This window comes from Macaca mulatta, chromosome 10, assembly GCF_049350105.2.
Source record: "Macaca mulatta isolate MMU2019108-1 chromosome 10, T2T-MMU8v2.0, whole genome shotgun sequence".
Taxonomy (NCBI): domain Eukaryota; kingdom Metazoa; phylum Chordata; class Mammalia; order Primates; family Cercopithecidae; genus Macaca; species Macaca mulatta.
In genome coordinates, this window is record NC_133415.1 from 99,682,010 (window position 1) to 99,702,631 (window position 20,622).

At 42.6% G+C, this 20,622-nt stretch overlaps 1 protein-coding gene across 2 annotated transcripts in view; it reads left to right on the forward strand.

Moving 5' to 3' along the window:
* The first annotated feature begins 12,816 nt into the window (after positions 1 to 12,816).
* The window catches only part of EYA2 (EYA transcriptional coactivator and phosphatase 2), a 299,580-nt gene continuing 291,774 nt past the window's right edge, over positions 12,817 to 20,622 (forward strand). For both annotated transcript variants that reach the window (XM_015148889.3, XM_015148890.3), the window contains exon 1: positions 12,817 to 13,184. The gene's annotated coding sequence lies outside the window, so the exon portion shown is untranslated. The remainder of the gene's footprint in view (positions 13,185 to 20,622) is intronic.

Consider the following 20,622-nt stretch of genomic DNA (forward strand, 5'->3'; position numbering starts at 1 on the left):
TTTTGAGACGGAGTCTCGCTGTGTCGCCCGGGCTGGAGTGCAGTGGCCGGATCTCACTGCAAGCTCCGCCTCCGGGGTTTATGCCATTCTCCTGCCTCAGCCTCCCGAGTAGCTGGGACTACAGGCGCCCGCCACCTCGCCCGGCTAGTTTTTTGTATTTTTTAGTAGAGACGGGGTTTCACCGTGTTAGCCAGGATGGTCTGGATCTCCTGACCTCGTGATCCACCCGTCTCGGCCTCCCAAAGTGCTGGGATTACAGGCTTGAGCCACCGCGCCCGGCCGCCAGTTTCTAAAAATTATTTTCTGCTAAAAAGAACTGGAGATTTTTGGAGAAATGTCTAATTCCAGATCTGGGGCAAGACGAGTAGAAGATAAACCTGAGTACCCATTCAGTCAAAAAAGAAGGAAGTACTCAAAGAATGATGGCGGCATGTCTAGAGGAAGTGCTCAAAGAATGATGGGGGCATGTCTAGAGGAAGTGCTCAAAGAATGATGGGGGCATGTCTAGAGGAAGTGCTCAAAGAATGATGGGGGCATGTCTAGAGGACACGGAAGCCAGCAGGAAGAGGCTCCCACTGGTCACACAAAACACTTTTTAATTACAAAGGAAGAAAGAGGAACCTGATGTGGAGAAGGCTGGCAGACACCACCTTAACTAGAATCAGAGTTAATGTCACCATTAAGGGAACAAATCGAAAACGTGCTATGAAGAACACACCTTCACTTCAATGATCTTCTTGCCAAAGACCTATAACTTGAATCTAATCATGAGAGAATGTCAGATTAATCTAAATGAGGCACATTCTGCAAAATAACTGGTATATCAATAATATATCATATAATATGTAATACTGTATAGCATACACATATATACTATACCAATATTATACTATGAAATAATGTAATATTTCATATTTTTATATGAAATATAAAAATATGTATAGTTTTTTTTTTTTTTTTTTTTTTTTTTTTGAGACAGAGTCTCACTCTGTTGCCCAGGCTGGAGTGCAGTGGCCGGATCTCAGCTCACGGCAAGCTCCACCTCCCGGGTTTACGCCATTCTCCTGCCTCAGCCTTCCAAGTAGCTGGGACTATAGGTGCCCGCCACCTCGCCCGGCTAGTTTTTTGTATTTTTTAGTAGAGACGGGGTTTCACTGTGTTAGCAGGATGGTCTCAATCTCCTGACCTCGTGATCTGCCCGTCTCGGCCTCCCAAAGTGCTGGGATTACAGGCTTGAGCCACCACACCCGGCCAATAGTATAGTATTTAATAGTATAATAGTATAGCATTATATAGTATAATATAGTATATACTATATAATACTATACTAGTGTAGTATTGTATAGTATATACTATATAACAGTATAGCAGTATATTATACAATATAGTATTATATACACTATATATTGAATATATAATTGTTTTCTTTTGAAAATATATTTTATATGTATATGTTTTATTTTCTAAAATATAAATTTTTCCAGATCTTTTTAATGTACAAGCTATTTCAAATAGTCCTCTGAAATTTTTTTCTTTTTTTAGAGATAAGGTCTGGCTCTGTTGCCCAGACTGTAGTACAGTAGGCTCAAGTGATCATCCCTCCTCGGTCTCCCAAGTAGCTGGTATTACACACAGGCAACACAATACTTGGCTAATTGTTTTTACCATTTTTTGGAGAGGCAGGGTCTCGCTATGTTCCCCAGGCTGGTCTCAAACTCCTGGGCTCAAGTGATCCTCCCAACTTGGTCTCCCAAAGTGTTGGGATTACAGGCATGAGCCACTGCCCCCAACCTAGTCTTCTGAATATGGGATCGAGTTTCAACATGAGTTTTGGAGGAGACAAACACTCAAACCAGAGCGATATAAAAGCCACTTTTTAAAGATGTCCTTCTTCACAGTGACCAAACTGACACCTTCATGAATTCAGTCACCGAATGCTGAAAGAGAATTCTAGGTAAAAGAAGAAATCATTCCAATTCGGGAGATCATAAAAAGATTATTTGGTTTGATCTTCTCAATAATCTTGTAAGAAGGTAAGTTTGCATGTTGGTGTTTAACTGCCATTAATATTGTAGGTTGCTAAAAAATGCTTACGGTACAGCTATGTTTCCCCCTTTGGGATCTATCTACACTGTTGGGGAGGGCAGGCCAAGGGATTCAGTTCTGCTGAAGGAACCAGGGAAAAAATGCTGTCCAAACCAACTGGGGTTTTGGCAATGAATGCACATTTGTTCACCAGTTGAGCATTTGTTTAGATTCCTCTGTTTTGAAAAATTAAGTGGTTCAGTATTTTAAATTTGCTCCTAAGCCCAGTATAATGAATGACCTTTCGTCTTCTTAGGTCACTGAAAAGAATTTTCTTGTGTTTGTGGCTAATTCCTCACTGGCAGAGGCCCAGACGGGGACAGGAGGGACGCTTAGGCTGCTTAGGTCAAAAATAAACACAGGAGGAGGGAAGGACCCCGAATGTCGTGCGTTTGTTCATTTTCAATCATCCACACTGTCGTGTATGAGTTTGGGTGGTTTTGTATACAGCATAAGCTATACACACATTCTAGGAAATGATTTTGAATGACTAAAGTTGCAATTTACCAAACCTAGTTTTCCTCTTGAGTTTTAATGTTTCCTTTTCAAATCTGTGGTTCCAATTATAAGAATAGAATAACAAAAATCAGTCACCGTGTTTGAGAATGTCATTGATTCATATTTGGTCTCATTTATAAACTTAGCCTTCAAACATTTAACATTTAAATGCTTTCAAATATTTTAAACTGCATTTCTAAATTTGATATTCTGGACTTTGTTTTCAAGTACTTCAACTGTCCAACACTTCTGCTTTCTCAGGTAAGCACTTATAAATCTCATAAATCACGTTTCTACAAATCTTAAACTCTTAAATGTTCCAGTGGTTACATGTTGACTTAGTGAGATTTCTGTTTTAAAACGGCACATTTGAGCAATGATTTGATTCCGTTTTAAATTACGATTAACAAGTTTGACCAACATGTTGTTCTTATAGACCGAAGCCTCCTAAACATAAGGCTCTTAAAGTATGTAAATTATTAAATATAAATGCTTCCTTTTTAACAAAAAGAATAGTAATTCAGTGATGCTGAATCTGTCAAATATTTCCATGTTTAGTTCCGAATCTTATCTCTGTTACACATGCTTACTGATAAAATCACTTTCCCATGTAGGACATTCCTATAAATAACTTTAAATATTCCTGGAGTTTAAAGGTGCTTCCCTACTGGGAGATTATCATATTTCTGGGTACCTAAGGTTGCTTCCAACTAGACTTTTTAATGTGGGGTTTGTGAATACAATTAAGAGGGTTCGTGAACTTGGATGGAAAAAAAGTATTTCTACTCTCACCAACCTCTAACTGAAATTTGGCATTCTCTTCACATATGAACACAAACAACAAACCACAATTGTGTTAGCAGGACCTGTGACTCTGTCACCAATAGAAATGACAGGTTTTGCTTTTGTTTTGTTTGTTTGTTTTTGAGATGGATTTCTTGCTCTGTTGCCCAGGCCGGAGTGCAGGGGCGCAATCTCGGCTCGCTGCAACCTCCACCTCCCAGGTTCAAGCGATTCTCCTGCCTCAGCCTCCCAAGTAGCTAGAATCACAGGTGTGTGCCACCATGTTCAGCTAATTTTTTTGTATTTTTTTATAGAGAGAGAGTTTTGCCACATTGGCCAGGCTGGTCTCCAACTGCTGACCTCAGGTGATCCACCCACCTCGGCCTCTCAAAGTGCTGGGATGACAGGTGATTTTTATGTCACATTATGGTTGTTGTATCTCAAAATAACTTTTCTAGGCAGCACTAACTTTAAAATTAGCTTGCTGCTAGATCCTGTTATTTAATGCATTAATGAAGAAACTCATATGACCATATCACAATATTTTCATATTTGTATTGATCATATAATTAAAGTACAATAAACTGGAAATACTTAAAGTGTTAAGTTTTTTATCATTTTTGACATATACACCATGAAACCATCACCACAATCAAGACACTGGACTTTTCCGTCACCCCCACCAGTTTCTCTGTGCCCCTCTGTAATCCATTTGTCCCTCCACTCCTACCCACAGATGATCATTGATTTGCTTTGTGTCACGATATGTTAGTTTACATGTTTAAGAAGTTTACATAAATGGGCCAGGCGCAGTGGTTTACACTTGTAATCCCAGCACTTTGGGAGGCTGAGGTGAGCAGATCTCCTGATGTCAAAAGTTGGAGACCAGCCTGGCCAATATGGTGAAACCTGTCTCTACAAAACATACAAAAATTAACCGGGTGTGGTGGCACAAGCCCGTAGCCCCTGCTACTCGGGAGGCTGAGGCTGGAGAATTGCTGGAACCCAAAAGGCAGAGGTTGCAGTGAGCTGAGATCTTGAGATCACGCCACTGTACTCTAGCCTGGGTGACTGAGTGAGACCTTGTTTCAAAAAAAAAAAAAAAAAAAAAAAAAAAATTTACCTAAATGGAATCATGATTCTTTTTTTGGTAGGAAAGGTTCTGCCTTTTTCACTCAACATCATGGTTTTGACATCCATCCGCATTATATGTGTATCAATAGTTCATTCTTTTTTATCATTTGATAGTCATCTATTGCATGGATATACCACAATTTGTTTATTCATTTACCTGCTGATGGACATTTAAGCTGTTTCTAGATTTGGGCTGTTACAAACAAACTTGCTATTAACAATCGTGTACAAGTCAAGTCTTTGTGTGGATTTGTGTTTTCCTTCCTCTTGGGTGTCAAATAGCTGGGTCAGATGGCAGAGGGATGTTTAACTTTTAAAGAAACTGCCAAACTGTTTTGCAAAGTGGTTACGCCATTTGACATTCCCACTAGCCATGAATGAGAGTTCTAGTTACTCTACATCTTGCCAGCACTTGGTCTGGCCAATCTTTTTGTTAGCCAATATATTGAATACATGGTGGTATTTTATTAGAGTTTAATTTGCATTTCCTTGATTATTAATGTTGAGCATTTCTTTATGTGCCTGTTGGTCATTTGTATATCTTCTTTTTGAAGTGCTGGTTTGAAATCTTTGCCCATTTTAAAAATTGAGTTAATAGTCTTCTTAATTGTTGAGTTGTAAAAGTTCCTCATAGATCTGTTATAGATTCCTTATAGATTCAGAAGATACTTCTGATACATCACATGTCTTTGGTACTCAGAACATGTACAATGCATCTGATGTATCAGACACATCTTCATATATCTGTTATAGATTCTGTTAGAAGGATAGATTCCTTATAAAATAGATTCCTTGTATGTGTGTATATAATATGTGTAGGTGTAATCCCAGCTACTCAGGAGGCTGAGGCAGGAGAATCGCTTGAACCCAGGAGCCCAGGAGGCAGAAGTTGCAGTGAGCCGAGATCGCACCACTGCACTCCAGCCTCAGCAAAAGAGCCAGACTCTGTCTCAAAAAAAAAAAAAAATATATATATATATATATATATATATATTTTCTAGAAGAAAACATAAGAAGAAATCATTGCAACGTTGGGGTAGGCAAAGATTTCTTCAAACACAAAAAGTACAAACCGTGAAAGAAAATATTGATACATTGGATGACATCAAAATTTAAAACTATCATTCTTCAAAAGACAAAATTGAGAAAATAAAAGGCAAGCTATAGATTGGCAGAAATCCACCACATGTATCAGACACATTTTCATATATCTGTTATAGATTCTGTTATACAGATAGATTCCTTATAACAGAATTGGAGGTTAGAAGCAAGATGGTTAAGTTAGATCTCTTTCACTGTCTCAGTCATAATTTTGCAAAGGCGGTTCCAGGCAGAGGGGCCATCTGTCCCAGTTTGCTGGGGACAATCTTAGTTTACGCTGTTATTAATGCTCCTTTCACTCTCAAAAGTGTCCCATTCTCCAAAGCTCTCTAGACCTCTGACCTTGAGGGACTCCTATAGTCTCTTTGGGTACTCCTTACATCTTCAGGACCACAAACTCTTCTAGAATTTAGAGCAATATCCGTTTGAGTTCTGGAGATCTCTGGTGTCTCTCAGTCCTTGCTTCCAAGATAATTCCACTGATGCACGCTGAGATCAGTTGACTCCATTCACCATCCAAGACATATATCCAGCTAAAAGCCAAGCAAAAAGACAAGTCAAATGTATTAATAAGCCTTCCGGCTTCATTCTATTTGCTTTTACTCTCTTGGGAAAAGAGAATGCAAAACGTGACAGATCTTGGAAGGAAATGGCCAGGAGGTGAGGGGTAGAGATTCTTGTGCTTAGCTGAGAGGGCCAGCATGGAGCTGGGTGAGGAGGACACGGAGGAAGAACAGTTAGAGGAGAATGCTGTTTTAAACAGGGTGGTCAGGGCCTCTCTGGGGTAGAGACATTTGAGCAGAGACCTGAATGGAGTGAGGGTGAAAACCACAGGACTATGTCAGGAAGGGGTGGTGCAGGCAGAAGGAGCAACATGCCTGGGTGTCTCAAACGTCCCTCATCACATGAGTGAATAAACCTCTCCCACTGAACATTGGTGATCCTGAAGTTCTGATGCTCTGCCAGAAAATGCACCCAAGAGTAGATTTCCCATTGTTTTAAATGGGAAAAATGATAATGCATGACAGGTCAACCCAAGCCCCCAACACCCCCATCCTCATGGCCTAATCACCTCTTCGAGATCCTGGGCTCAAGAGATACTCCCGCCTTGGCCTCCCCAAGTGCTGACCCACTTTCTTGATAATGTTCTCTGCAGCAAAAAAGTTTTTAACTTTGATGAAGTGTAATTTATCTTTTTTTTTTTTTTTTTTTTTTTTTGAGACAGAGTCTCACTCTGTTGTCCCGGCTGGAGTGCAGTAGCACTGATCTCAGCTCACTCTCTTAAAATAGAACTAAGCACTTAAAAAGCTGTCTTAGTTAGTCTGTTTGCTCTGCCATAACAAAATACCTGAGATTCTGGTATTTTATAAAGAACAGAAACTTATTTCTTATGGTTCTGGAGGATGAAAAGTTAAAGATCAAGGTGCCGACAGGTTTGGTTGTGTGGTGAGAGCTGCTGTTTGCTTGCAACATGGCGACTTGTTGGTGTGTCCTCCAAAGGAGAAGAGGAAGCAAGCCTCTTTAAGAAGGGCCTGAATCCCATTCACAAGGGAGGAACCCTCATGACCTAATCAGCTCTTCAAGGACTCACTTCTTTTTTTTTTTTTTTTTTTGAGACGGAGTCTCGCTCTGTTGCCCAGGCTGGAGTGCAGCGGCGCGATCTCGGCTCACTGCAAGCTCCGCCTCCCGGGTTCACGCCATTCTCCAGCCTCAGCCTCCCGAGTAGCTGGGACTACGGGCGCCCGCCACCACGCCCGGCTAATTTTTTGTATATTTTAGTAGAGACGGGGTTTCACCGTGTTAGCCAGGATGGTCTCGATCTGCCGACCTCGTGATCCGCCCACCTCGGCCTCCCAAAGTGCTGGGATTACAGGGGTGAGCCACCGCGCCCGGCCTGGAATCACTTCTTAATTCCATCACATTGGTCATTAAGTTTCAACTCCTGAATTTTGGAGGGGATACATTCAAACCACAGCAAATGTCTACAAGTATCAAAGCAGTGTGTTAGGATATAAAATGTTTAAAACATAGCTTCCTGATCACCAAATCATCAGGAAAGTTTTCAACAAATAATTGGTTTGTTTGTGGCAACACCCCTACATCTGATTGCATGTCCCTTTCATTGCTTCTTGGTGTACTTTTCTAAATGTGATTCTGATATTCTCTCAATGGTAGTTGACATGCTGCTTTTCCTGCATGATGTTTTGATGGAGATTCTGAATCTAATTTGGGGGATACAAATATCAGTTTTTCTTTATAAATATTCATCTGTTAATTGTGAGAAATGTGCCTTCTAGGAAGTTTGAGTATTAAAAACAAAGTCATTTTATTGGGAAACTACTTACTGAAGAGACATTTGAAGCATCCCTGTATTTGTCTTATTGGGTTAGGAAGGATGTGAGATTTCTCTCTCTGTGTCTGTCTTTTTTACTTTTTTTTTTTTTAACGTTTGCAAAAAAGCCCCTGCCCGTCCCCACATGCACACGGTATCATATACTGCCTTTTTTGTAAAGACCCATGAGAAAATTTCTCTCCCGTATCAATATCAGGCAAAGCTCTGATTTGCCCAAGTCATTTGATTTCTTTCTCACAGAGGAATTAAGAATCATGAACACTGGCCAGGCACGGTGGTGGCTCACGCCCGTAATTCCAGCACTTTGGGAGGCCAAGGCAGGTGGATCTCCTGAGGTCAGGAGTTCGAGACCAGCCTGGCCAACATGGTGAGACCCCGTCTCTACTAAAAATACAAAAATTAACTGGGCGTGGTGGCGCATGCCTGTAATCCTGGTACTCTGGAGGCTGAGGCAGGAGAATCGCTTGAACCCAGGAGGCAGAGGTTGTGGTGAGCCGAGATTGTGTCACTGCACTCCAGCCTGGGCAACAAGAGTGAAACTCTGCCTCAAAAACAAACAAACAAAACAAAACAAAACAAAAAGAATCATGAACACTATGGAGCACTTTGAAATCCATGATTTTTAGTCTTGACTCTGCAGAGCTTTGCGGGTTCCTTCAAGACCTTTTCACCTACCTACAGGAGAAAGGGGTTAGGCATAAGGCTGTGGCTGGGATCCTTCACCTCCTTTTTCCATACTGAATTTCTATACATGCTAGATTTTAAATAAAGGAAAGTTTGAAAGCCACTGATGTAATTGATCACATTTCTGTCCTTGCACTGGCTGCCTGGAAGCTCAGCATCTAATTCTTAGTTCTCCAATGACAAGTGTCCAGGACCTTCTAGTCCACATTTTGTGTGCAAACCTTACCTTGACTTTCTTGCGTTTTCTTTCCTGTTTCCCAGTTACCTGCTTTTCTTGTTTTCTTTATTCTGCTGCCATATATATGGTTTTGTATGTTGCCTCAAATCCTTTTTGGAAAGAGCCAAGGTTTAAGTGAATGTATTTTAAAAAATTGAATGCTTTTTCTGTAGAGGTGATCTTTGCAGGTGAGAAAGGAATGTGTTTAGAAAAAAGGCATGATTTGTCACATAGAATTCACATGTGTGTTTGTAGGATATGTATATACATATCCTACAATGAATATACATACATTGGATATATTGTGAGGTTCATAGTTTTCAAAATTAATGTGGTTTTCTGGCTTTAGAGGGCATTTATGTGGAAGACTGGGGGGGGGGGGAATGTCTTTTACTCCAAGGTAGGCATGCCTGTGGACTACACCACAAAGAATCTGCTTTATGGCTTAGCACTTTCAAATTTTGTTTGGGATTATTTTGCTGGTTGTTATCAAATGAGGACAAATACTTAACAAGGAGATAGCAAGGGAAGAGACAGAAAGGGGGTACTTCTACATAGGAAGGTGGCTGAATTTTCAGGGTTGTGAATAAGGATTGGGGACCTTAAGTCCTATCAGCTTCTGCTCATCCGTTGTGACTCTGTGGTCAAGGTTTTACTCTCCCAAAGATGGGGATTCTCTTCTCTGCTGTATATTGGAACCACCTAGGGAGCTTTAAAAAAGGATGATGCCCGCCAAGCCTGTTGGCTCATGCCTGTAATCCCAGCACTTTGGGAGGCCGAGGTGGGTGGATCACTTGAGGTCAGGAGTTCAAGAGCAGCCTGGCCAACATGAAGAAACCTTGTCTCCACTAAAAATACAAAAATTAGCTGGGCATGGTGGCACATGCCTGTAATCCCAACTACTTGGGAGGCTGAGGCAGAACTGCTTGAACCCAGGGGGCAAAAGTTGCAGTGAGCCAAGATCACACCACTGCACTCCAGCCTGGGCGACAGAGTGAGGCTCCATCTCAAAAAAAAAAAAAAAAAAAAAAAAGGCTGATGCCACTTTTCCATCCCAGAGTCTGGTTTAATTGGTCTAAGATGGAGCCTCAGCATGGGGATTTTTAAAAGCTCTCCCTGGAGATTCTGTGTACCCAGAGTTGAGAATCACAGCACTAAAAGAAGGAAAAATAAAATTAATAAGCACCTGCCTCCTGCTTATCTCTCAGGGGCGCTGGGGTGTGTCTGCAATTTATGAAATAATGGGCCAGATTCTGGGGAAGGAGTAAAATGGTATGAAGGAAATAGATTAACCCTTTGCATTCTATGGGGTACCTTTGGTTAACAAGTGTTCAAGATTTTTCCCCATGAGCCACAGGAAGAAACATTTCACATACTGGCCAAAGATACAGACATAGATATGGATATAGATATAGATACAGATATATGTGTGTGTATATATGTATATATGATATATGTATACATATATACATATATATCTCTCCATTGTAAATTGAAAATATCCTAAGTTCAAAATGCATTTAATACGCCTAACCTACTGAACACCACAGCTCAGCCTAACCTACCTTAAATGCACTCAGAACACTTGCATTACCTCACAGTTGGGCAAAATCATCTAACACAAAGCCCATTTTATAATACAGTTTTGAATATCTCACAAAATTTATCAAATATTTTGCTGAAAGTGAAAAACAGAATTGTCATATAGGTATCCCAACTATGGTTTCTACTGAACACACATTACTTTCACATCATCATAAAGTCAAAAAATCATTAAGTGAAACCATCATAAATTGGGGAATATATGCATACATGTAACTATATATAGGGGATCATATGTATACATGTGACTATACATGTATATGTATGTGTATATATTCTTATCACGTACAATTCACTTGATATTTTCTATTCCAGTGTATTCCTTTAGAAAAAAAATTAAAGTCCATAGGCCAAGACAAATTAAACACCTCTGGAGGTCATTAAGGGCTCAATTTATAATGGCTTGGAGCACTTAGCAAAGATACTATGGGAAGTGAAGCTGTGTGTACAGTAATAATATTTGTTGAGCAATTGCTAGTGCCAGCTGCAGTCATAGTAGAAAGTGTTTTATAAGCATGAGCTCAGTGAATTTTCACAATAATAGTATACGATGAGTACTGTTATCTTCACTTTGGTGATGAGAAAATCAAGGCCAAGTACACATGTACATTCCGCTTCTAGAAGCCAGAAGCAGAGCCATCTCCAAGCCTACCGCAGCAGGCCCAAGGAAGAGAACAACCATGTTTACTGAATACATTTGCTTCTGTTTGAAGTTTGGGGAGTAGAAAGAGGAGTAAGCTATGACCAGAGGTGGGTCCAGGAATGGTGAGGCCTGATAACATGTGCAATTTGCAGCCCCTATTCAAGAAAAAGAGTACAAAATTATGAGTCCAAGATTAGATAAAAAAATGATTATTTCTTTAAATTAAGAAAAAAAAACACACAGCAAATTCAAATTTTAAGAAGCTGAAAATTACCACAAACATCACAAAATTCCCAACTCAACTTTCCTCCAAAATGCCAGCAGCCACCCGACACCACCCTACTCAAGGGCAAGTTGGGGGTGCGGAATCGGAGTGGAAAGAGAGCAATCTCTACTGCCTGCAGCCAAAGGTCCAAAGCAAAGGACTTTTGTAAGCTTTACATCAACAAGCAACCATCTGAACACTTTTCTAAGTCCCCTTAGAAAGGGGTCCAAGCAAGTCAGGGGCCCAAGAACTTAACCTCCATCAGCTTCCCTGTAACCTTACAACTGGAATTGAAGATTACGGCTCAAGAGCAAGGGCTTTGGAGTCAGCCAGGCCTGAATTTCATTTCTGGCTCAGTCACTTTCTGCCTTCTTTGAGCCTGGACCTGCTCATTTGTTCAATGAGTGTGCTGACAGCAGCTACCTTGGGGTCCCTCTCGGGGATTACATGAGTTAAGGAAGAGTTGGGCATTGGATGAGCTTAAGGTTGCAAGTATAAATATAGGATACCCAGTTAAACTGGAATTTCAGAGAAACAAGAAATGCTTTGTAAATATAAGTACATACAACCTATCACATAAGATATGTACTGCAACTGATTCCTCGTTTCCCTGAAATTCAAATTCACCTGGGTGCCCTGTCTTTTACTGCGCTTAACAAATGACAGTGGTTGATTTTGCCTTTGGATTGAAGCATCCTGAGTATCCCACAGTGGAATTCATAGACATTAGAGAGTGGGTGACGGGGTAGGAAAGGCTGCATAGACTCCAATTAACACAGTTCATTGTCAGGGAGACCAAAAGGGGGGTGGCTATGAGAGGATGGAGTAAGTGGGGTGCCTTGATTTGGGCATGTAGGTGGAGGGGGCTATACCTCTCACCTTCACTAAACCAGTTAAGCTCTTGAGACCTCAGTTTCCTTAGCTGTAAAATGGGTGAAACATAGGGGAGACCCCTGAACCGTTCTCACCTAAATACCACACCAGTGGCACTTCCTCATAATTCAGATGTCACCTCCTCAGAGAGGTCTTCCCTGACTGCTCTAGCTAAAATGACCGCCTCTCCTCCACTCCCCAACAGCAGATATGTATATATATTTTTCTCCTTGTAACTGTAACTTTCTGAAACTGTCTTGCTTGTTTACTTGGTTGTTTACGGTTTGTCTCTCCATGTGAATGTAAGTTCCGGGAGGGCAGAAAACTAGTCTGTCTTGCTCTAGCTGAGTCTCTCAGGAGTGGTACCTGGCACAGTAGATGCTCAATATATTTTGAATGAATGAATGGGTGGTTGAGTGAATGAATGTTATTGTCACTATCGAGGTCCTCTCCGAGCCGTCGTTCCTTTCACAGGGGTCATGCCTGGGTTGCAGGGAGGATGTGCTGCCCCGGGGAGGGAGGAGGTGCGGGGTGTCGGTGGGTGGGGAGGAGGCTGGGCCCTGGCCTCCCGGACCAGCGAGAGGGAGCGCGCTCTGCTCGGCTGCAGGCGCAGGAAGCGGCGCGGCGGCAGCTGCAGGGCCAGAGCCCCGCGCCCCGCGTCCAGCCGCCGGGTGTGTGCGCCCGCGGAGCCCAGCGTCTCGCCTCGGCGCCCCCACGCGCCCACGCAGCGGCGCGGGGACCCGGGCGGGGGCAGAGGGAGGGCCCGGCCCAGGGAGGGGAAGGGGCCGGTCCTCCCCGCGCAGGCAGCAGCCGCGGCAGCCCAGGAGGCGGAGGCAGCGGCAGCGGCAGAGACAGCAACGTGCCCGCCGCAGTCAGCCCGGCCTCGTCGGACCCGCACCGGCCCGCCAGCCTGCACCGCGTCGGGGCGCTCTCTCCACTGCGCGCGGTGAGTACCGCCCGCGGCGCCCACCCCAGGCCGCCCGCCGGGATTCGCCGGGCGGGGTGGGGGTTGTTCACCGGGACCCCCTCGCCTTGCGCCTCTTTCCGCCACTCGCCGAGCGGGGCCTCCGCAGCTGTCGGAGCGTTCTGGGGCGCACGGGCCTCCCAGGGCCACGAAGGCATGAGGGCAGAGGGGACAGCAGCAGAGCCCCCCTCGGGAAAGGCTCTCCCAGGCTCCGGGCCCCGGTTTCCCCTTGCGCTTTGGGGCAACGACCCTGAAGTTTGCTCTCCCGCGCGCGGGACAAGTGCATGGCGCGCAGGCGGTGTAGACGCGGCTGGGTCCTTGGCGTTTTGTTCGATTTATGGTCTCGGAGGTTCGCGATAAGGGGCGCTCCCCCATTCCACAAACTCAAGCCCTTAGGTGGTGTTTATGGGGTAACTAAGAAGCAGAGCCAACCGCTGGAATCCTGGGATGGGGCTGGAACGGCCCGCTGAGCCTTTGCCTTCTGGCTATTGATACATTTCTTTTCAAAAGTCCATTTGCGCTCGGCCTGCTCTGGTCCAGGTCTGGGGCTTTGAACCGGGGGAGGGAATCCTGGCGCCTGCTGCGGGTAGAGTTGAAACTTAAGTTTGCATCCGAAGGGTGTTTAGAAGGCGGCAAGGGTTTCGTTGTAATGGGAGAAAGTGGGAAATGGAATTGTTTTTTAGTCATGAAGTCTGGAGGTTAAACGGCCGGCCGTGCTGGCCCAAGCCCCTTCAATATATTCCTGCCTCTCCCCCCCCCCCCCCAGATAAATAGTTTATAAACTCAAAGAATACTAGGAAAGCGTGACTGGTGAACATACCACCCCTATCGCAAAATCCTCAGTGCGCTTTTCTCAGCTGTTGAACTGGAAGCGCCTTTTGCAGTGCGAGGTTCCTACTTCCCCGAAGCCGTGACTGAGAGTTGACAGCGTGCACCCTGCCGCGCTCCGAATTCTTTTTAAAAAGCAAGACCGATGCCGGATCGGTCTTTTTATGGATACCCTTTTCTTTTCTTTCCCCTTTCCCCGAAATGCTATGTAATCTTTAATTACTTTTTAAAATATAACGTGGAGGTATAAATCACCCCTGGTAAGAGGTACCTTTTAATTACGAGGTGCAGTGGAAGAGGTGAACATCGGAGTCTAGCTGTTAGCGAGGGCGGAGGGGCAGGAGGATGATTTACAAACATCATGTAAGAATTTGAGCACTGAATTATGTTTGAGTTAGGGAGATCCCTTACAAAGGAAATTATAACCAGTAGACAATTGTATTTCAAGCCGAATCTATTAATTTCATGAGCCGTTTCTTGATTGAGTGAAATGTCTGTGACCATAATAGATACAGAACTAGTAAGCACCTTACCAGACTATGACCCATTTGTTACCAACTAACATACACGTATAACCATCCTGCTTACACACAAAAAAGAGGTACACAAAGAAAGAGAAAGAGGGAGGAGGGAGAGAACCTCTTTTTCAAAATAATCTTTGTGAAAGAATCTTTCACAATTTTACTCGATAAATGTTCATTTTTTTCCACTTTTCTTTCTTCATCACCTTAAGCCCCTTCATCCTTTACATATCTCTGCATTTAGACACTCTCACGCTTGGGTAAGTTCTTCTATAATTTATATAACAAATAACAAATGATAGTGGTTTGAATCTTGCTTTTGACTAAGCATTAAATCGTGTTGGTATTAAAAAATCTCCTTGCCTCGTAGGAAACTCTTAACTTTTGCCATTGTGAATAGACCAATGTGGTTAGGTCCAAAAGAGCCTGAACGTTTTTTACTTTAAAGCAATTTATATGTCCCCATTCTCTTGTAACTTTAGCTTCGCAATATTATTCACTATTTGATCTGAAAGGAATTGGCAGTTTTCTTTTCTGTCTTAAAATAGCTCACCTGGTGTAGTGACCATGTGTAGAAGAATACTCTATCAACACATAAATCAATCCTCCAATATCAGAAAACTATAGGAAATATAAAATAAAATAAAAAGATGTGTATCCAAATACTTTAGGATTTTTAAAAAAGTTTTAATCGCGTAAGTTTTAGAATCTTCTTTTCATGTCTTTTGTGTTGCATTAAACACATCATAAAGAGGTATGATTTGTTGACTTGTTATAGGATTACCATTTGGCAAAAACGCCCAAGACACGCTGTTTCAAATATGTGGTATTACTTCTGCTTTAAATTGCATGTGAGAGATTGCAAACTTTGTTCCAGATGGATAAATTGATAAAATGCTAGCTGCTGTTGGGAGAATGGAAAAGCCCTCAGCAAAAAGGCTCTGTGTTGTAACTAAGCACATTTTGAGTTAGGGTGAGCAAGCTATGGAGACCCCAGGCGTTTGTGAAAAAATATACACAGTCCAAGCACGTCCACTTTAAGACGTTGTTGGATCCTCCGTGACAAGATGACTCCTTTCCCACAAAGAAGAAACCGTTTCCTTATTTTTTCAGTTACTTTTCCAAAGACAACTTGCGCCGGGCGCAAGAGACCAGAGTTATGCAGAAATCCAACCGTAACCAGCTCAGAGCGAGGACTCATTCTCGCTCCTTCCACCAGATGTTTTTTAGGTGTCCTCAGCTGGAATGCCCAGTTTGAAACTAATTAGGCCAGCAATAAACTCCTTGTATAATAAAATCGCAGGCTGTAATGGTGAATAAGTGAGGTTCCAAGGTGCTTAGGACAGATGCCTTTCTGGGCAGCGAAGAGAAGAGAGCCTGTGGCTGTCAGGAGAAAATGAAGGGAGTGGAGGTGCCTTCTTTAGACACATGCCTTTCCTAAATATCCATGCACATGATCTCAGTGTGGAGGAGTGGAAGTTGTGACTGGGGTAGAGTTTTGTCTTTACTGGGCAGGCCTTCTTCACACAAAGATGCTTGGGGGAGAATAAATTAGAAGTATTAGGCAGTGTCTTCAGGTCTTAGGTATATGCTGTGTGCTTGTGTGCAAAGGCTTGGGGAGAAAGATTGGTGTCATGTGTGGGGCAGGGTAAAAAACTTAACTGCTTCCCACCTGGGCGCAAGATGAAAAGAAAGACTGCCTGGCCAGACGTAAATTCATTGGGAGAGAGGAGAACCTGCTTCCCCAGAGACTTTTGATAAAGGGAGAATTTGCCTAATGATGTGGTTCTCCTCATCTGTGAGGTTTGTGAGGGCGAAGGAGTTGGTTAGTCTATTACCTCCAAAGGCTGGACTTTCTGAGTGTTACTAAGACTGTGTTTTGTTGGTGGAAGGAACCGGGTTTTTTGGGTTTTTATTTTGTTTTGTTTTGTTTTTTGTTGTTTTTGTTTTTGTTTTTTTAGTTAACTGTTCTGAAAAAGGAATTGGTAGACTCTGCTCAAAAGGAATCTCTTTACAGAGAATTAATCCCAGAGTTAAGAAAACACAACCTGTTGACTGAAAACACACACACGCACACACACCACAATTCCTCGCTCACTCCCAATCCTCTTCCCTGATCTCCATCCCCCAATATCGTAACAACTTCCTGAATGACCCCCTCCCCCCCCATCATTTGTGGCAGTTCAAAGGGTCCTAAACATACAAAACAAAAAGAAGATTCTGGTAAGAAAACAATTAGCAGAGAATTCGCTGGAGACAATGCTTCATTTTCACTGTTTGAAGATCGTAACTGGCCTAATGGTGTTTGACTAACACCCTCTTCTAGTCAGAGCAGGATAAGCCCCCTCGTCAGGTGGCAAAAACTTGAAGTGACAGTGACTGAGGCTGCAGACCCACTTGTGTCATTGTAAATGAATTAGAGGGGCAGGACCTTGTTCTTTACGGCATGTTATTTAAAATCAATTTCAAGGTACCTGCCAGGTGTATTTAGAGGAAAAGTCATGAAGGAAGCCAAAGGCTTATACATTTATTTTTAGTGCATATTTCTTTCTGTTCATTTTCATCCTATTGGGTTCCTTTGTCATTTCTCTGACTTGCAAATTGTATCCTTCTGTTTAATAGTAACAATGAAAATAGCTGCTGTTTGTTGAGAACTGGTATGCCAGGCCTGCAGTCAGCTCTTCACGTGTATTTTTAAAGTCGATTCTTGCTGCAACCCTTTGAGTATTATTATCATCATTTCAACTTTGTTAACAAGGAAACTGAGTCGCAGGTCAAGTGACTACCACAGGGCCAGGCTGAGTGAAAATGAAATCTAGGCTTTTGCTTCTCTGCAAAATATGCCTTATCCATGTGCAGTACAAGCTTTGGCTCAAAACATTTCTGCTATCATTTCCTTTGAAGGAAGACGCTGAATTTGGATGGTTTTAAATGTGCAGAACACAGTTATTTTCTGAACCTGCCCTGACGTTTTTTGCCACTGTCATTTGAAATGGGGAAACAGAATCATATTAAATATTTAGAAACACAGATACAGACCTCTGTGAGCCATGACCCTTAGCCGGTTGGGTTCTGTAAAGGAAAATGACGGTTTATTTAAGGGCTAATTTGATTTATTCCTTCGATACTAACGCTACGCGTTTCAGGTCCTAAAAAGAGTCAATAAATTTACCGGCAGTGGAAAGGCCCTAAAACATTACGGTAGGCACAGCCCAAGTCAAGTTTACCGGAAGGTGCTGGATCGCTATGGGTGGGTGTTGTTTCGGGGTTAGATTTTAAACATTTGGAGAGCAAAGAATAATTTGGAACAGGTGGTGCCGAGAGTCAGGTAGCCGGAATGATTTATCTTTGCCTCTTTGAACGTTAAGGGAGACCATTGGTTGCCTGAATCTGGAACCAGCAGGCTGCAGGTCAGTGGGGGCTGAGAGACGCGTCTCTGGGACGAAATTTGGCAGGATCCAGGGGCTTCGTCAGCGCTGTCATCGCCTTTGGATGATAGTAGTCAGAACACAGTTGTGCCTGCTCGTGCATTTTTGAAAAGTCTGCCTCTGCCTTCAGATATACGCAGAAATTTAAAACAGGAACTTAGATGTGCCACAACGCCAATTTAAACATCTTTAAAAATGAACAAAGTGAAAATCGAGGTTAGAAACTCTTTTGTCATTTGGTATCAATAGTGTTGTGTCAGTAATGTGAAAATGTGTGTAATTTCAATGGCATTGGACTTGCTTCTTTTTTCTTTTTGAGTGTCTAGTAAAGTTACATTTTTTGAAAGTCTGTGTTCCCAGATGTAATAGATACGAACGTGTCTACTCGCAGTCATTCAGAGGAGAATTGTCAACTCTCTGCTAATGTAACTAAAGGAAAAATGATAAAATCAACATATTTTTCCCCAAAGAATGAGGAACTGGAGGGTTTAACTACTGTATATGGCAACTTATTTTTGTCTCGCATCAGCTAAATCTGTCAGTTCCCCTTTCTTTTCTATTCATCTCCCAAGAATGGCCTTTCATAACTGAAATATACAGTGTATTAGCCAAAAGACATTTTAATTTTGTAAAGAAAAATCATACCAGAGACAGCCGGGTCTGTTTCAACCATTATTGTTTCTGCAGCGTGCATAGTTTGGGTTTCATGGTACGATGTGGGTTTGTCAAGAAAGAAAATTACAGCAAGAAGCTATGCTGAAAACATATACACTTCTGTTTAAGAAATGAGAAAAACTTCCACACAGTAATTGCTTTAACGTGAGTTTTAACTGTCATTGTTTGACTTATGTCAAAAAGCCCCTCTTAGCTAATTCTCACATACTCTGTTACCAAATATCTCACCTTAAAAACGGCAAATGTTGGACTTCATTTGGATGATCTTTGAGGCTTTTAGAGATATCCTTAGTCCTAGTGGAGACATTCCAAATTTTTAGATTGTGCAGGCCATTTTTTTTTTAAGGTTACTTAGATATCGATTTTATTTTCTTGACCCAAAATGAGAAAACACGGGGAATTCTCAAAAGCTTTTTACAGGCTGCTATTATGAGAAGAGAAGCCAAACCAACATGTATTAGGTCATGAGCTTGAAGTGCATAAATAAGCCCTATGAAGGTCACCAAAACAGGGTGAAAACCACTAGTTCTTGTTACCTTGGCCAACTCTGAATTCCTGCCTGTTAGACATGTTTGGTTGAAGTGGACACAGAAAGCGGGTTTCTGAGCCCGTGGTTGAAAGATCTCAGTTGCCTTGGGTCCTGAAGGCGTCCTTGTGGTAAAGGGAGATAGCAAGGCTGAAATTCTGGTTTCCTCCCCACGGCTCCCTCTCACAGTTCAGGAGAAAAAGCAGGTTCTGGGGCCATCTTTTACTCCAAAGCACATGTTTCCTACCTGGTATTTGGATATGCGGAAGTCAGAGGCTGAAAATAAAATGAAATGAAAATGTTCCTTCTGGTCAGTTTCTTCACCTCCCATTCCCTTCCTATAGTCACTTTGTGGTTAAGGTATTCACGGTTTCCAAAACAATTTTGTGTTCCCACTGTGTTTTCTAGCATTTAAGATGCAAGGTTTAAGTACACACCTTTAAATCTTTATTGATTGGCAGCTTCCTGAAATACAGAGTCAGAGAGCGTGTCCACCGTGTCCTGAGTTTGGTACCAACCCAGGTGCTGATGGAAATTCCACGTAGGGAGTAAACGTCCTCTTCGGAGAGGCAGGGTGTCAGCGCGAAGAGGTTGTTTTCTTTTGTGGGTGTGTATTATTTGCACATATCAGGACTTTTGTTTCAGGGTGTTCTGGAAACATTGATCTCTCCAGCAAAGGTCTGCGTGTCCTTCTTGGTTGGGAAGCGGGTGGAGAGGAAGGAGCCCGGAGGAGAATCGTGTACCTCTGGCCTTTTGTGTGGCTCCTAGAGTAGAGGGAAGCCTCCGCTGCTTGGAAGGTGTCACATGGTATAACAAGTTGTGACTTGTGCCTGTGTTGTCAGCAGAGTTTTAGCCCCATCCAGACGTGAAAAAGAATGGAGCCCCGAAGATGATTCACCTCCGGTCTGCGATGGGCCCAAGCTGTCCAGTGCTCTCCTCTTGCTAAATAGACCGTACTCCCTGGAGGAGTTAATGGCTGGGGTGTGGAGAGGAGGGGAGGGGGGTAGAAGGGGAGAAAGAATGTCTTAAACTCAGCAAATGTCTAAAACACTCAAAATGTCTCAGCATTGCTCAGGCATCCGCAAGAAAGACAAAGTGATAAAAGGACAGAATCAGGCTTTTTTGAGGGGGAAGCACAGAGAGGTTAGGGGGATTGCTAGAGGTTTGATCTAGAGTGGAGAATTTTTTCTAACACCTTGGGACCCCTGGGGCACCTTGAGGAACCCGATTTTGGAAATGCCTTCCTGCAGTTCCTTTGTGCTTATTTTTAGTGAATTAGTTTTGGGGACTTTCTTTTGTTTTTAAGAAAACACAGAGTTGTAAGGCTTGTTTCGGAATCACAGGTTTTATTGAATACTTATTATTTATTGAATATTTATTATGTCCCAGGCACTGTACTGTGGAAACACTTTATATGTACTCCAAATGGCAGTAGATGGAAC